Source organism: Lissotriton vulgaris, chromosome 7, assembly GCF_964263255.1.
Source record: "Lissotriton vulgaris chromosome 7, aLisVul1.2, whole genome shotgun sequence".
Classification (NCBI taxonomy): Eukaryota; Metazoa; Chordata; class Amphibia; order Caudata; family Salamandridae; genus Lissotriton; species Lissotriton vulgaris.
The window spans coordinates 686,949,612-686,965,983 of NC_141695.1; the positions used below are offsets into that span (position 1 = coordinate 686,949,612).

Genomic DNA, 16,372 nt, shown 5'->3' on the forward strand with positions numbered 1-16,372 from the left:
GTGGACCAGTATGGCGCTCTGTCCGGTTTCCATATAAACTGGGGCCAATCAGCGATCTTTCCACTGATGGAAGTGCGTAACAGGTACTGTGGGAATTATCCAATACAGTGGTGTGAGGCGGAAACCAAATACTTGGAATATACCTTCACCGGGATAAAGAACATGTATTGAGACTAAATTACCGGCTAGTAGTTGACAAGCTAAATAGACTGGTGGAAAGATGGATTTATCTCCAGCTATCCATAGCGGGAGCATAGCCATTATTAAAATGGGAGTCCTACCCCAGCTGCTTTATCTTTTTCAAAACATACCCATCCCCTTAACAAATGACTTTCTTCAAATTAGAACGCTCTTAACAAAATTAATAGGGGGTAAACAACCAAAAGTAAGTTGGAACACACTGATCCTACCATATGAAAAAGGGGGATTTGTAGTGCCGGATATACAACTATATTATTTAGTGGCACAATGTAGCTATTCCTGGTTCTGGTATCACCCGACGTGCGAGTTCCTCATGCCAAACTAGGGAGAGATTTAGCAGACTCCACCCCACTGGACGCTCTGTAACCAGCTGGGATGACATGGGATCCTCACGATATCCAAACATTAAACACCATTTGCTGAGCATGGGTGTGATTACTTATGAGAACAGGAGGGGCAGCATTATATTCTCCAACGCTTCCAATGCTTGCTAACCCATGGCTACCCCCATCACTGGCCCCATTAACGCAGAACACCCTACAGCGATTGGAAATATGCAAAATTGGTGACTTATTCCCCAACGGGCACACCTTCTGCCGTACAAAATATTGCTTTAATGGACCAATTAATCCTGGCCTGTATGCAAGCACCATTAAGGAATATAATTTCAACCTACCCCATTGAACCTAAGGAACTCACACTACTTACACTTATAATTGAAGATCATAGTGGAGAATATATAATTTCCCGATTTTATAAAGCTTTCCTGGCACTCATACCACCACAAGATACTAAGGTGAGAGGTGCATGGGAAGCGGCCTTGGGACGGCCCCTCACAGATCAAATCTGGAAAAGCTGCTGCAAAATTAGTCTCATGTAATCATAGACATAAGCTAATCCATTTTAAATTCCTGAAAAGGGCTTATGTTACCCCACAACAGATGGTTCGCATAGACAATAACCAGTTTACACACTGCCCCAAATGTAACATTACATGCACATGGCCACTTTCGCACACATGACATGGGCATGTACCAAGATTGCTTCATATTGGCAAGACATATCTTATAATAGTAACATTCCTAGGCAACTAGAAACCTGGCGAAAATCAGGTAATAACATAACAATGTCATGACAAAGGTGTTAACCTCCTTTATCTACAAAGACTTAGCCACCTATGGTTTATACCATTATATTATGCATATTTATGTGTTTTTGTATAATTCTGTGATAGAATGTATGTGAATTGAATAGGATTTTATGTATTCTTATATCGGTAGTCATGTCACTGTTACGGTATTATGAATGATATTGTTGTACCTTTTTAAAAAACAATTTGCATGAATAAAATGAATTGTTCTTCACTGTCTTTTGGTAGTACACTGAGCCTCTGTTCATAATTTTGTATGTGTAAGATCTGATTTTCGCCAGGTTTCTAGTTGCCTAGGAATGTTACTATTATAAGAATTGTTTCCCTGTCCTAGGAACTACTAGCAGATTCAGGGGGTCCTTTTTTAATACTATTTGCAAGACAGAATCATAGAAGTTCAGCGAATGAATGCGCTGCAATTGGAACACTCTCCACTTTTAGCACTACTCGTGTATGTTGATTATATCCTGACGGCTACTCTCTCTATAGGCAGGACAGACTCTTGCGCAGAGGAGGCGGCATTGCCATTCTTGTGAAATCCTCCTTTCTCTGTGTGATCAAACCAATATCGATTCTTCCATCTCACTTAGAATCACTTTATTTTTGCATTACCCTTTCTCCTTCAGCCTCCTTCTCTGGGATCCTGATCTACAGACCCCCAGGCTCTAGGGCCAGCTTCCCTTCTGAACTAATGACCATCCTTGAACCTTACTTCGGAAAAACGGCCTTTACCATCCTGGGTGATTTTAATTTTCACCTAGATGAGACCAACTCAAAGGACACAATCTCTCTTGTCGAAACGCTAGAAGCCTGCGACCTCGTCCAGCTTGTAAAAAGTACCACTCACAAGGCTGGATGGGGTCTTCTCTAACGACGACAGGCTCTCCACCGGCCCTCCACTACCGGTGGTCTGGACCGATCTTTTTGCCGTGCCATTGGAACTCTTCATTCCTGTCCCCTGTTCCACTAACCGGACCACCTCCCCTTTCACCCTCAGGAGAAACTTAAGGAATATCTCTGATGAGGCCCTAGCCCCTTTGGTCTCCACTCCTGAATCTTTAGCTCTTAGTGACGCAGCAGAGGCAGCCCAAACTCTGACCGACTCCATTTCTAACGCAGTGGAACAACTTGCTCCCTCATCCTTGCGCTATTTAGCGCGCCGTAAGCCTACGGCACCTTGGTTTTCCGATCAGCTGAGACTTTTGAGACAAGGCTGTAGGAGCAGTGAGAGAAACTGGAGGAAATCTTGGGACCTAAATGACAAGAAGGCTCATAAATCTGCACTGCGGGCTTACAAACAGAGAGTGATAATAGAGAAACAGGAATACTTCTCCAATCTCACTAGCTCTCTCTCCTCTTCTAGGGAGCTCTTTAAAATCGCCGACACCTTATGCTCCTTGCAAATCCCTGACCCCGTAGTTAGCTCACAAGAACTTTGCAATGATATCTCTGACTTCTTTCATAACAAAATTCATGACATACATGTCTCTCTTGAAGCCCATTGCCTTGCTCTTGATAAAAATATTCCACCTGTCATATCCAGTCTCGATTCGCTAGGCAAAGATCCATCTCGCCTACTCATGGAATTTCCAGCTCTATCCCTTGAAGCACTGAACCTACTACTTGACAGGACCAAATCGGCCTCTCCCCTTGATCCGATACCTCTTAAAAAACTGAAGGAATGCAGAAATAGCCTTCTTCCCCCCATGCTTGAGGTTTTGAACAAGGCTATTACTCAAGGATCTTTCCCTCCGATATGGAAGAAGGCAATTGTTAAACCTCTTCTTAAGAAACCGTCCCTGGATCCGGCCATGCTGAAAAACTTTAGGCCAATCTCCCTCCTTCCAGCTCCCGCGAAGATGCTCGAGGCGCATCTCAACTTCCATTTGTCCTCCTTCCTCGACTCCTCTGAATACCTGGATAACACCCAACATGGTTTCAGAAAACACCACAGCACAGAGTCCGCTCTCACTTGTGTGGTCGATAACATCCGACGCAAAGTGGACTCTGGCCAAACTACGGTTCTGGCCCTGTTAGACCTCACGGCCGCGTTCGACACCCTGTCCCCCGCCATTCTTACATCTCAGCTGAGGGAAGCTGGTGTCATGGGACCGGCCCTGAGCCTCCTAAATTCCTTCTTGACTGAAAGGGAGCAGAGAGTGATGCTTGGGAACCACCTCTCCCCTGCCAAGTCACTGCAGTGTGGGGTGCCACAAGGGTCGGCCTTAAGTCCGGCCCTGTTTAACATCTATGTGGCCCCCCTGGCAAGACTAGTTAAATCTCAGGGGATGGAGGTGGTATCCTACGCAGATGACACCCAGATCATGGTATCACTAGCTCACACCTCTGTTAGTACATCTGCCGCCAGTTTCAGGGTATGCATGCAGTATGTGGCAGACTGGATGACTATAAATTCCCTCAAACTGAACGGCGAAAAAACGGAGGTGTTGATCTTTGGGAAGGACCAAGATCTGTGGTCGAGTGAGTGGTGGCCCTCTTCTCTTGGCATCTGCCCCACTCCCTCCCAATCTGCCAGAAATCTTGGTGTACTATTTGACACCTCGCTTTCTATGTCCCTGCAAGTTAACAGGACCGTGGCCACCTGCTGGGGTGTGATCAGGATACTCAATAAAATCCGCGGGTACCTTTCCCCCCAGGCGCGCAAACAGGTTGCAGTCGCCCTGGTTGGCTCGAGGCTAGATTACTGCAACTCCCTGTACATGGAAGCCAATAAAAGCCTGATACACCGTCTGCAGATTTTGCAGAATGCTGAAGAACGCTTTGTCTTGGATCTTCCAAAAGCCTCTTCTGCCACCCTAACCAGGAAGGAGCTTCATTGGCTTCCGGTGCAGCACAGAATCGCCTTTAAAATTCTCTGTTTGACCCACAGAGCATTGAAGGATGGTCCCTCTAGTGCTATCGGTTCTCTTTTAATGCGTCATGTCCCCACAAGAAGCCTTCGCTCTGCGGGACTCTCTCAACTGGTTTTCCCCGTGTCAAACTTGCTAGATGGGGAGCCAGAGCTTTCTCCGTGGTTGCTCCGCAGCTTTGGAATTCCATCCCCATTGAAATAAAAACTCTCCCTTCCATCGAGTCGTTTAAAAAGGCTCTCAAAACCTACTTCTTTAAGAGGGCCTACTTTTGAGAGAATAGGACTTGGGAGGGCGCTAGCTTCTGCATTTGACTTAGGCGCCTTGACGCCCACTGGGCTAAGTTTGCGCAATACAAGAACTGTTTCATTCATTCATTCATTCATTCATATCCCTAAAAGCATGCGCAGGTTTATAGCAGTATGATCTATTGCGACACCACAAGCAAGTTGTTCGCAGAATTACAGCCCGCTAAATCTCATCCAAAGGAGATCTGGCAGTGCCTGAGAGAATATAAATCAACAAGACAAATGGACCACACAACAACACCCGGAGTTACCATCAGTTAATACTATATATAAGTATACACACCTTTTAAATGTATATCATGATGTTGAACTATACTGTTGGAAATGCATAGTGAAATACGCTAATCTGCCTACTCTAGCATACTTAATAGTGACGTTAACCACGAAAGATAGTATGACTACATTGTACATCGCTCAAGAAACATTGGAACTGACCAATAGTGCTTAACGGCTACACTTGTACAAATACTAGGATGCATGTATTGTGTAATTGTGACCATAAACTTAACAAGAATTGGCACAGCAAATAGGTCTCGCTTTTGGGACCTTATAACTATTTAGTAATGCAGCACAATATCCTTGGTGCAACAACATCAACTTTTGCATGGCTAAACACTTATAAGGTTCCAAAGTCGATACCTATTGGCTATGCCAATGCTTAATATTTAACTCTCAGGGAATGAGAAAATACTCTGTTGAAAGATCTTATCTCCCTCCTTCTGTCCGGAATGGCACCGTCTAATCACGAGGTGCTGGACAGACCCGGGTGGCTTTATGAAGAGCTGCGGCGGGCGTCATTGGTGTCTCTAGGGGCATCCACTGAGAAACACAGACTACAACCAGTGAGGCGCCTAATGCACAGCCTACAGAGTTCAAAGGTCGCCAGGCAACGTCCCGCTACATAAGATTCACAGGTTTAAAGGCCATGTTCGCACTGCCTACACTCTTCATTAGTGGTGTTTGCTATCTTCTATCCGTGGTGCTTTGATCTTTAGGAGAAAGCACTTACACAAATCACACCAAGTGTGAGGGTCTGTGGGAGATGTCAGTGGTATAAAGCACCAGCGAGATGTCACAAGCTCCCCCCTACTGCAGCATTACTTCTACTGTGCGCATGAGGTGGCGCGTCACATCCAGAGTGGCATCTTTTTGACAGTCACTACCCTGCACGTTTACCAGGGAACTGCAGGCGTCCCTCTCAAGTAATGTAAGCACACTTGATGAAAGCAGCGTCGGCTCTGCAGAGTCAAGGAGAGCCGCATCCTTGCGGTACCTGCTGCTGTCGGGAAGACAGACTCCCAACATTTCCAGGCAAAGTACCTGTGCGAAAGGCCAAGCCCTCCATGGCTATTACTGAAGCGTGCCATATGTCATGTGCGACTGCATCATCCACGCCTGGCAATTCATGTATTGTAGTATAACCAGTATCCGAAATCAAATAAATGCCTGAAGTCCGACAATACATACCTACTAGTAACATTGTTACTCGCACGCCTTGCTCTATTTTACAATAATCGGTTGCGATACGAACATCCTCTTACAGTGACGATACCTGGCTCACATGAAGTCCTGAGGTAACCAGGTGTACAGTACGTACTCGCAATGGCGTCCGCGTGACAGCACCCCCTTGCAAGGGGGGGAGGCATCTTCCGTGGAGGCACGCTGTGGGGGGCTCCTGACCTCCGTGGGGGAGCACTCTCCTCTGGAAGGGCGAGATTCCTTTAGAAGTCCTGCACCTCCGCAGTGTAGTGGTCTCCAGACACCCAGCTGGCCAGGATGCGCTGCGGAGGTTGTGCTCTCCCACCCTGGCACCGGTGTCCTTAACGGAAGCTAACTGATTAAGAGGAATAACACCGAAATCCAGGAACAAAAGTGACTACATAGGCAGTCCCAGCACACAAGGGACAAAGAGACTACCAAAAAGAAATTCGTAGTGATGACATAACTGGTAATAATGGGGGGATTTAATGAAGTCAAACACAGGTAAAACACGAGAGTCATTGAGAACATAAAAAGGCAAGTGCTCAAAAGTGCTAAAGTAAAGCACCTTATCTGTGTGTAAAATGCCAGGAGTCAAAAAGTGCTAAATGATGTGGGTGCTTTAACCAGCAGTAAAGAGAACTGGCCTGCATGCTAAGCATAGCAGCCGCGGGCACTGTTGGGAAACTCTTGCTGGGGGTGAAAGGGCCTCAGACAGCTCCCTGGTGTGTGTGTGTCTGTGTGTGTGGAGTGGACAGGCGGGCAAAGGCGCAGAGATGGGAAGCCAAGCCTGATAGCCCCACAGAAAGGCACCGTGTGCCAGGAAGCACAAACACACCAAAGGAGAGAGGCACACAGAAAACCAATCCGCTAATTTCCCGGAGTGCGAGCAGGGGCACAAAGAAAGCAGCTCACATTGTGCGTGCATGAAAGTACCCGAACAAATGAAAGGTTGCAAAAGACAGGAAATAAACAAGTATTCGGCAGCCACACTAGCACCATACCACGTGCACTCACACTCACTGCACCCGTAGTGTGGGCAGCCATAAACAACCATGCGACCCGTGCAAAGGTCTGCTGACATCAGAGGAGAAACTTGGACCTTTTCTCCACACAGAGCATTGCTTTTTTCCTGCGAAACCAGGTGGGGGTAGGGGAAAAGGGACCTGCGAGTGGGACGCGCTCTGTAGTGGGGGAGGGGGAGGAGCGTTGAAGCGCACGTAAAGCAGGCTGGCAAGTGGTGTACAATTTGTGCGCACCATGACGAGAGAGGAAAGCCAGATGGCGCCTCTGTTCGTCATTGTGCGCGTAAGCGCACACTCTATGCCAGCCAAAAAGCTGTGGTCGGACTTTTGAAAGCCCACACACTAAATATGTCTCGCAGAACATCGCATGCGCTGGCTCGGGCGAGACCTAAAAAATGACGGTGCTCAGCACCGGTGAAACCCAGCCCACTAAAAGCCCTGCCTATATGAATAAAAGTTCAACTTTGCCAGGACTTGATCACCTTAGATTGTTACTTGATTACGCTAGAGAGAGAGTGTCACTCATGGCCGTTCCAATATCACTCATAATTATACTGAAATTATGAGAATGTCACACAGCAATTCGAAACCTTGGCAGCTATGCATGACGAGCTCGGATAAGGGGTGGGGCAGCGGCCATTCAAGGCTTGTTCGCCGTGGCCTGTGGAGTGTGTCAAGGAGATGTTCGAGGCGGGGACCAACACTCTGCGGCCTCAAGGCGCAGGTGGCAGTGTTCCATCACGGGCCAAGAAGGGTGTGGTGCAGTCAGGGAAGGACATTGACAAACGACTGATAAATGCATTTGGTATACTCTGATAAAAATGGTGAACTTTGGAGGAAGTGGTTTACCTTGAGGGATTATCCCCATTCAGCAGTGCAGCAGTTGGGTGCGCGAATGATGTGCCCTTTTTGGTAGATTTAAAGTTAAGCTGAGACTTGGGACGTTTCTCAGACAACTGTTCGCACGCACTAGAATAAACATGCATCATTTTATGGACGAATTAAAGAGTAAAGGGAAGGTGTGCACTTTCACACTCATCATTGTTTCCTTAGCAGTCAGGGAAGGGCCATGGGAGGAAACAAGTTATCGTGGCATGAGTCGGATGGCTATTAGAAGGCAGATGGCGCCATAGAAGCTAATACGGGGCGGAACCCACGGTGACCAAAAGACCCAGCTCTGAAGTCACCACTATCGTTCCTGTTCACATTGCTTGTGGTGCCCTTTTAGCTGCCTTAGGCCCGGGCTTCGGCTCACTTTGATGTAGCTTCAAAAGTGACTCATTCCACAGTAAGAAGCTTGCCTGCTCTATTCATAAAGAAGCTCCTATGTGCAGCAGGTACAGTTTCTAAGCCACTTCCCAGAAAACCCCAGCAGCCAATGAAACAATCAGTAAACAAAGCTTCATCCAATCGAAACTCACACCACAATCTGCAATGTTCTACAACCTACGGGAAATAAAGAAGACCTCCATTAGCCAATCCCATAATAAGAGTTCTTCCAACGAATGCAAGATCACCACACTTTACTACTGCCCAATCGAATATGTGTTGAACTGCTTGATGCACCTGAGGCACTTGCACGCCGACCCCGTTTGCAATAATTACAAGAAAGAAGATGGCCGTTAGCGGAATGCGGATTTCTTTCTCAAAATACTGGCTCTTCTGTGGTATTCTGGACTGCTGGCCACCCGAGGTAACCCTAGAAAGGAGAATGGCAGTTAAAGGGCAATATGTCTGTTTGGTTGGTGTAAAGGCATAGAAGGATAAGGTTTGATGAGCGTTTTCTTTTTGCATGGCTAGACAAGCATGCTGTTAGTTGCTGCGTGACTGTGGGAAATGCTGCTGGTTGTTGCAGGGAGGTTTCAAGAGAGAGGGCGGGAGAGTGAAGGTGAAGGGAAAGCGCGCACAGTGGAAAACGTAGACGCCAATTATCCGTGAAAGTATTGCCCACACGGCCGCAAAAGTGACGCGGCCACGAAAGTAAAAGTGAAGTACGCGCTCTGAGTTTAAATAAATCTGTAGTGTTTAAATGAGGCATGTTTGGTAGGCACGTGCGCGCGCAACGGCAATAGTGAAAGCAGGCTGGTGAGTGGTGTGCGATGTGCGCGCACCATGACAAGAGAGGAAAGCCAGATGGTGCCTCTGCTCGTCATTGCGCGCGTAACCGCGAGCTCTTTGCCAGCCAAAAAGCTTTGTTCGGACTTTTGAAAGCCCACACACTAAATGTCTCGCAGAGCAGCGGTGGCTCAGGCGAGACCTAAAAATTACAATAAAAATATATATGTTTATGCTCAAGTCTTATCCGAGGCGGTCAAAATAAGTGCAAAGGATATACTACTGAACGTATCCGGGTAAGAACCTAGACCCAGGTACCAATGTATATGGGTCACCTTAGCCTTGGGAGTGGCAAAGAGAAACGTTGCCAGGGCGTTGGGCAAGTCAGAACCTATGTCATTAAGGAAGAGGATGTTCAACATGGACTGGTGTCAAAATGCAGAACAAGTGGTGTACCAAAGGCGAGGGTGCACTAAAAAGGGGGAAAAGCTGTGGGGACCTTGGAGGGAATTTTGAGGGATGTAGGGCGATAGCTGTTTTTCAAGTTGACTAACATAGTGAATTGAGGACCGAGTCTGAGAAGTGCCAACTATACATGACTAGATACGAAAAATATTAGATTGATACCTACTGATTCTTATTCTACTGTATATGTAACTTGAAAACAAATGTATAACCCGTGCAAACTGTGTGATGCAAAATCAATAAAAATATGCTTAAAAAAAAAAGAGTATGCTAAACCTCATGCAGATGTCTCAAATGTTCTTTACGTTTAGGTCAATAAAAAAATTCAACTTTAAAAAAAAACAAAAAAACTGTAAATTGGTAGCAGGTAAGATTGTCGAGTTTAGTAAAGGATTGTAATTTAAAACCTTTAATGGTGAGTCGAATTTTAAGTCCCAATTCTGAAAATACCACTTTCAAGAAGTTGGCAGTTTCTTTTCCCAACCATTTGGTGCCTGAAACGTGTCATTGGCACACGACTCGGTTTAGCTGGCAGCTGATCTTTGTGTATTGCTCCTCGACAGTGAGACAAATGGGGAATAGGTGTTGGCAGTATGGCATTTCTGACTTAATGGGGAGGTGCTGCCACCCACCAGACTTGCACATGGTAAAGGCTCTGCCTGTGAACACTCACAAAGAGTTTGACACTAGACTTTTGTAGCCTCGGACAAGCAGGGTCCACAGCAGGTGACTCTGCCTGTTGTGAGTCTTGCCCCCCTCTCGCCCCCCCCAAGTGGTGCCATCCCAGTCTAAGCCCCTGGAATTGGGCCTGAAGGTGCTCTGCTAGTCCAGCGGTGAACTAAGGAGAACCGATGCAGTACGACGCTTCGCAGCTTAGCATCGGAACTGCCACTGCTTATGCATCCTCGATGCAGGACCTCGCATCGCAACACACAGCTTTTGTAACAACTACTGCGCTACGCATCCCAAATGCAGGACTTCACATTGCAAGCCTTCCTCAAACAGAGTCCTAGGAACTGCCTCTGCGTGATCCATCTCCAACACGGGACCTCGCATTGCAACCCTCAGTCTCTCAGAACCGCCGCTGCACGACGCATCCTCAACGCAGGATCTCACAGTACTCTGCAACCCAGAATTAGGGAACTATGTTCAGTAGGTCTTACTTGGTCCGTGTACCTGTATTCGGCCTATGTTCCACCTCAGTCAGGATAAACTTGTGACTTTGTCCTGGTCCGGCTCAGCCAGTTAACCATAGATGCCGCTTTGTATTGCTTTTAGCCACTATTTTCACTGAAACTTATAAAATTGCATATCTCCAGCTCTACTGATTGGACTTTTGTCGTTATTGTATCAAATCCTTTTTTCTACTTTTCTAAATCAGAATGGGATTTTTCTTGTGTTGTGTTTTCACTTTAATTATGTTTGAAGTGCTGCATAAATAGCTGCATAAATAATTTATATTGCTTCCATGTTAAGTCTGACTGCTTTGTGCCAAGCTATCAGTGGGTTAAGCACAGGTTAATTTGGAGCATGCTTGTTTTTCACCCTGACAAAAATGGTGGTTGCCACTTAAGTAGAGTTTCACCCGACTCAACTAGTAACCCAATATCCTACAGCAAGGCAAATTCTTTTTCAGGATGAACTAATTGCGAGCTTTGAACTGGTGCAATAAAATGAACCTATGTTTGATTAAATAGAAGTTGGGGAAAATAGATATAAAAGCAACAATATCCACATTCGTGAAATTAACAAAAGAAATTAAAAAATGCAGATCTTGAAGTACACGTCCAACAACTGTGTTGCCACATTATATATGCTGCTGGCAATTGTAACATAAAATTTGATCAAACACATTTTTTTCTGCCCTACAAATGAAAAAATATCTAACTCGAGGTCAAGTTGACAAAAATCTATTTAAAATTAAATAAGATATTGAAGCCATCCATTTTATATGTGATAAATAATTGGTTAAAGATGTATAATCAACAACACCCAACAAATGTGGGGACATGAAGATCTTCCTACCTGCGCAAAGAAAAGACACAATACATGTGGTGATTCCCATTTCGACTTGTGATCTAAGCTTGCGTGGTTCCGACAGTTGAAGTGAAGTAAATACTTAACCTCAGCAATAACTATGAACAACTAGGATAAAAATCCACAATGCAATCTAACTCCTTTACACCGGCATGGAAGAAGCAGGAACCAACAGAGAATCTTAAGAGGCTTGAAGATCGAAGAGGAGATATGAGAAAGATTGGCTGTAGAAATCCTCAAAATGTATTGAGGTTGCCTCTATTTTCCTTAATCCGTACTTTATATAACTTGTTCGCTGTGTTTTAATTACAATACCTTGATATGTCTTGAGTTATATATCAAGTAGAAAGCAGCTTCTGGGTATATTTCAGTGAAGGCTTCCGGATGACAAATGGCAATTAATCATATCGCTTTTAAAGTTTTTTGGGTGAAGCTCTGAGATATATTCCAAAGGGAACTGTTCCTCTTGTAACTTATACGACAAAATCTGTGTCCCGTGTTACTGTTGTGTTTTCTTTTTATTTTAGTAATGATGAATAGAGCTATTGTTTAGTTTGTTTCCTAGTATTACCCTCATAATTCAATAATTGTTTTGTTACTATGCAGGATGGCCGCTTTGAGGAATTTATTCCATGATAGGACAGATGAAAAGACAAATTACAATATAATTTGGGTTAAGAAGAACCAGCAAATAAAAGCTGAAGTACAAGCTGGAAGGTCCAAAGGGTGTGGGCAACAAATAGACTCCACTGCATTTTCTCAGACATACAAAGGGAATGGCTGTGAAAGTGTTTTGTAAGGTGTTTTCATATTGCACGTGCTGTCATTTTTCAATAAAACAACTCTGAACATTCAGGGTCCTAACTCTCCCATGAAACAACATGCCCTGTTACAGTTGCTGCACACTAAAATATTTGTCACAGCTATACTTCAATAGGTCAATTTGAAAAAGTAACATGATGACGGTGCTATTGGTCTCCAATGCAATTCAACTCATGTGCAACCAATAAAACTAAATGGGTGACTGTGCTACAAAGGCCCCAATTACGATGCCGGACGGACCTGAGCCCGTCCGACATCGTTTGGGAACTGGGACTGAACCACCTCCTATTGTTGATATCAACCCAGCAAGTAGGATGCGACCAAACACTGTTTAGTCGCAATCCTGTTCCTCACAATGGGAGCTTGCATTCCGACCGGAATGCATGCTCTCATTGTAACAGCCGAGGTGCAGTTCATCCCTGCACCCCGTGGCAGGCACCTCAAGGTACCTGCTACCTCAAGGTGCCTGCCACTGGGTGCAAGGACCAACAGGGGGGCCCAAAGGTGCCTCCCAGGGGGCCATCTGGAGGCCTTGCACCCATGGGGGCCCTTCTGGAGTGCCACAAAGTCGGATTCCCACAGCCTTTCTGTGTTGGAAAGGCCCGCATAGAAAGGCTGTGGGAATCTGCCATTGTAATCCCTTGGGCAGAAAGAGCCGCCCGAGGGATTACTGGAGGGTTTCCGAATGGGAGACGGGTACTCCGAGCCAGTCGGAGGCCATTCGGTAATCCATTCTGACCGACACAATAAAAATGGGTCGGACGAAAAGGAATCCAAACAGCCAATTACAATACCATAGAAACGGCTATGACCGAGGGTCGGAGCCATTTCCTACGGCATCACAATCGGGCCCCAAGTAGAGATACTCCTAACCAGATAGACACATAATTGGAGGCAAAACATGAAGAATATTAGGTCTTGGAGGTACTTATATGGTATTGGCTACAACCTTTAGCAAGGATAACAATTTTTATTTTAAAATGCATAAATAATACTTGAGAATAGATTCCATTTTAAGTAATCCTTCTTTGCCCTAATCTGTGGAAGATGTAGTGATACGTACAAAAAAGGTCCATCAAAGCTCTCACCGGTCACTTTGATGCTAGATAACTTACCAAGGATGAGGTTGCAATGGCAAATTCATGACTCTCCTTTTCGAGAAACTCTGTTGAAAAAGCCACAATTAGAGAAATAGAATATTATTTTATACACAATGGAGAGATGAATTTGATTGGGCTATAATATAGGACAAAACAGTAATCAATGGGTGAAATGATTCTAAAGTAGCCATTTCAATGTTAGCAAAAAACACAAAACCCTTAAAACTGACCCTGAAACCCAAATACTGAGGCTGACCCTGAAACCCAAATTCTGAGGTTGGAAACTAAGTGTAAATTAGATTCCTCTCCATCAACGTATAAAGCTTTGAGAAAAATAAGAGGTTGCTTGGAACCGATCGTACGTGAGGTATCAGCTAGTAAAATATTATGAACAATGTAATAAGGCTGACCGTCTGCTTGCCTACAAACTAAAGAAATTACATGCATACAGCCACAATACGTTTGTAAAAGAGAACAATGGCAATACTAAATTATTCCATGAACATTATACCCCATACACATTTCAGGAATAATAAAATGATCACATCACTAATTACCTGGCTGATTTTTAATTTCCTCCCCAAGTTCAAGAAGTGCTTTAGCAATTGGAAGTATTGTATATAAAGGGGGTAAGGAAAACCAAAGGAAATGATGGACGGAGCGTTGACAATACAAGCACTCACCCCCAGTCAACTGATCTGGGTTTAATCCATCACCGTTCTTTAGCCCACTCTGCTACCCCAGTTCAGACATGGCCATATGCAAATCAGTCTGACCCTGTGCCTCATGGGAACAGTCCAGCCCGAACTGCCAAGCCATGCCTTCCCTGGACAGGAAACAAGCTAACGAGGACCGGTTTCTGGCATTTCAGCCGTCTTCAGCCCGGCTTGCTTGAATCCAGTGGCAAAGTGAGCAAGGGACTCACGTCTGAGCATACCCTGCCAACTTATGGCGAACAAAGAAAAACCAAAGGAAATGATGGACGGAGCGTTGACAATACAAGCACTCACCCCAGTCAACTGATCTGAGTTTAATCCATCACCGTTCTTTAGCCCACTCTGCCACCTCAGTTCAGACATGGCCATATGCAAATCAGTCTGACCCTGTGCCTCATGGGAACAGTCCAGCCCAAACTGCCAAGCCATGCCTTTACTGGACCGGAAACAAGCTACCAAGGACCGGTTTCTGGCATTTCAGCCTTCTTCAGCCGTGAGTCCCTTGTTTACTTTGCCACTGGATTCAAGCAAGCCGGGCTGAAGAAGGCTGAAATGCCAGAAACCGGTCCTCAGTAGCTTGTTTCCGGTCCAGGGAAGGCATGGCTTGGCAGTTCGGGCTGGACTGTTCCCATGAGGCACAGGGTCAGACTGATTTGCATGTGGCCATGTTTGAACTGGGGTGGCAGAGTGGGCTAAAGAACGGTAATGGATTAAACCCAGATCAGTTGACTGGGGGTGAGTGCTTGTATTGTCAACGCTCCGTCCATCATTTCCTTTGGTTTTTCTATAAAGGGGGTAACCCATATATACTACCTGACCTGGGTCAATAAGTACAGTATCAAGAAGTGTGGTCAAGGCAGCAAACAAAACTTTTCATTAAACTATGGTAGCAAAGAACACAGCACAAATTTAAATGTGGTCTAAGTCCACTTCAGTAGTTTTATAGTAATAAAGAATATCTGATGCAATTATATTCAAAGCATTTACAGATAAGAGCCATACAATTGCTCATCAAAACAAATGTGCAATATTTTACAGTGCTCTGGGTGTGGTAGGAAAAAGGGAATCGGGTGGAGTGTTCACTTGTAGGTAGGGGACAAGGAAAGGTAATAATGACATATATACATCAACATGGTTTGCTGTATAAGTTTCCGTTAATGATCAAATGTTCCTAATATTGTACATAACTCAAATGGACCCAGAATTAGTTTTATACGGTGTCGCTAGAGTTTGTATTTCAATGGTGTCGATGTTTCGACCCCTCAAGTCAGGACAGGTAGTGGTCCTTGGGGTGGGATCTTCATCAGGACTGGGGCGGCACTTGGAGATAGAATGGGGGACGAAATCCGCTGTACTCAATGGGAAAGATGGGTTTGGGTAAGCTCTCCAGGTTATTCGTTGCAGTCAGAAGCTGACTGGTAGAGAACGTTCAAGCGTTTCACAGCTTAATGGTTTGGGCCAATCAATGACACATATGCAGCAGGGTCCGCTTGCGGGTGCTGGGATCAATCCCCTGATGTCTTAGAAAACGGTCTCGGCTCAGATGTAGAGTCTAGCGCAATCACCAGTGGGATCCCATATGGCCGTAGAATTATGTGGACTGCCACCCCATCACCTTGACTAGGATCCCACATCTTGCGAATCTCAGCGGGTAAGTCAATTTGAATACACATTTGAATTTTGGCATTTTAAACCACAAGTGCAACACCCTGACTCCTGCTTCTCCCCATTCACCCTTTAGGTATGTGACAAGGCCCAAATACCTATACAAGTTGCCCCACCCTGTCCTGAAGAAGACCCGCACGGCCAAGGTTTAAACCACCCTCAAGGCCACAAGACGGGTCGAAACGTCGATGCCCCCCTAATTGGCCTGGACTCCGAAATGACCCCCAACGTGCCACACAAGAATATGTTTCTATGCAACTAAACCTGTAACAGAATTGAAGATTATTTAAATGTGGTCAGGCCCAATAGGACGGTGATTTACAACCAGTCCAACTGTTTAAATGAATGAAGTCTTTGTTTTCCTTATGTCACCACCTTGACTATTCTTCTTCACCACTTCAAACCTGAGCACCCTTCTTTTTACACACATTCTCTCTGTAGCAACCTCCCTTAGAAAATGAAAACGTATAGTCAGAAAC

At 45.3% G+C, this 16,372-nt stretch overlaps 1 protein-coding gene across 1 annotated transcript in view; it reads right to left on the reverse strand.

The window, feature by feature from the left end:
* The window catches only part of LOC147702253 (sterile alpha motif domain-containing protein 9-like), an 89,142-nt gene that overhangs the window by 47,846 nt on the left and 24,924 nt on the right, over window positions 1-16,372 (reverse strand). Inside the window, exon 2 of the mRNA XM_086930905.1 lies at window positions 13,528-13,577. The gene's annotated coding sequence lies outside the window, so the exon portion shown is untranslated. The remainder of the gene's footprint in view (window positions 1-13,527; window positions 13,578-16,372) is intronic.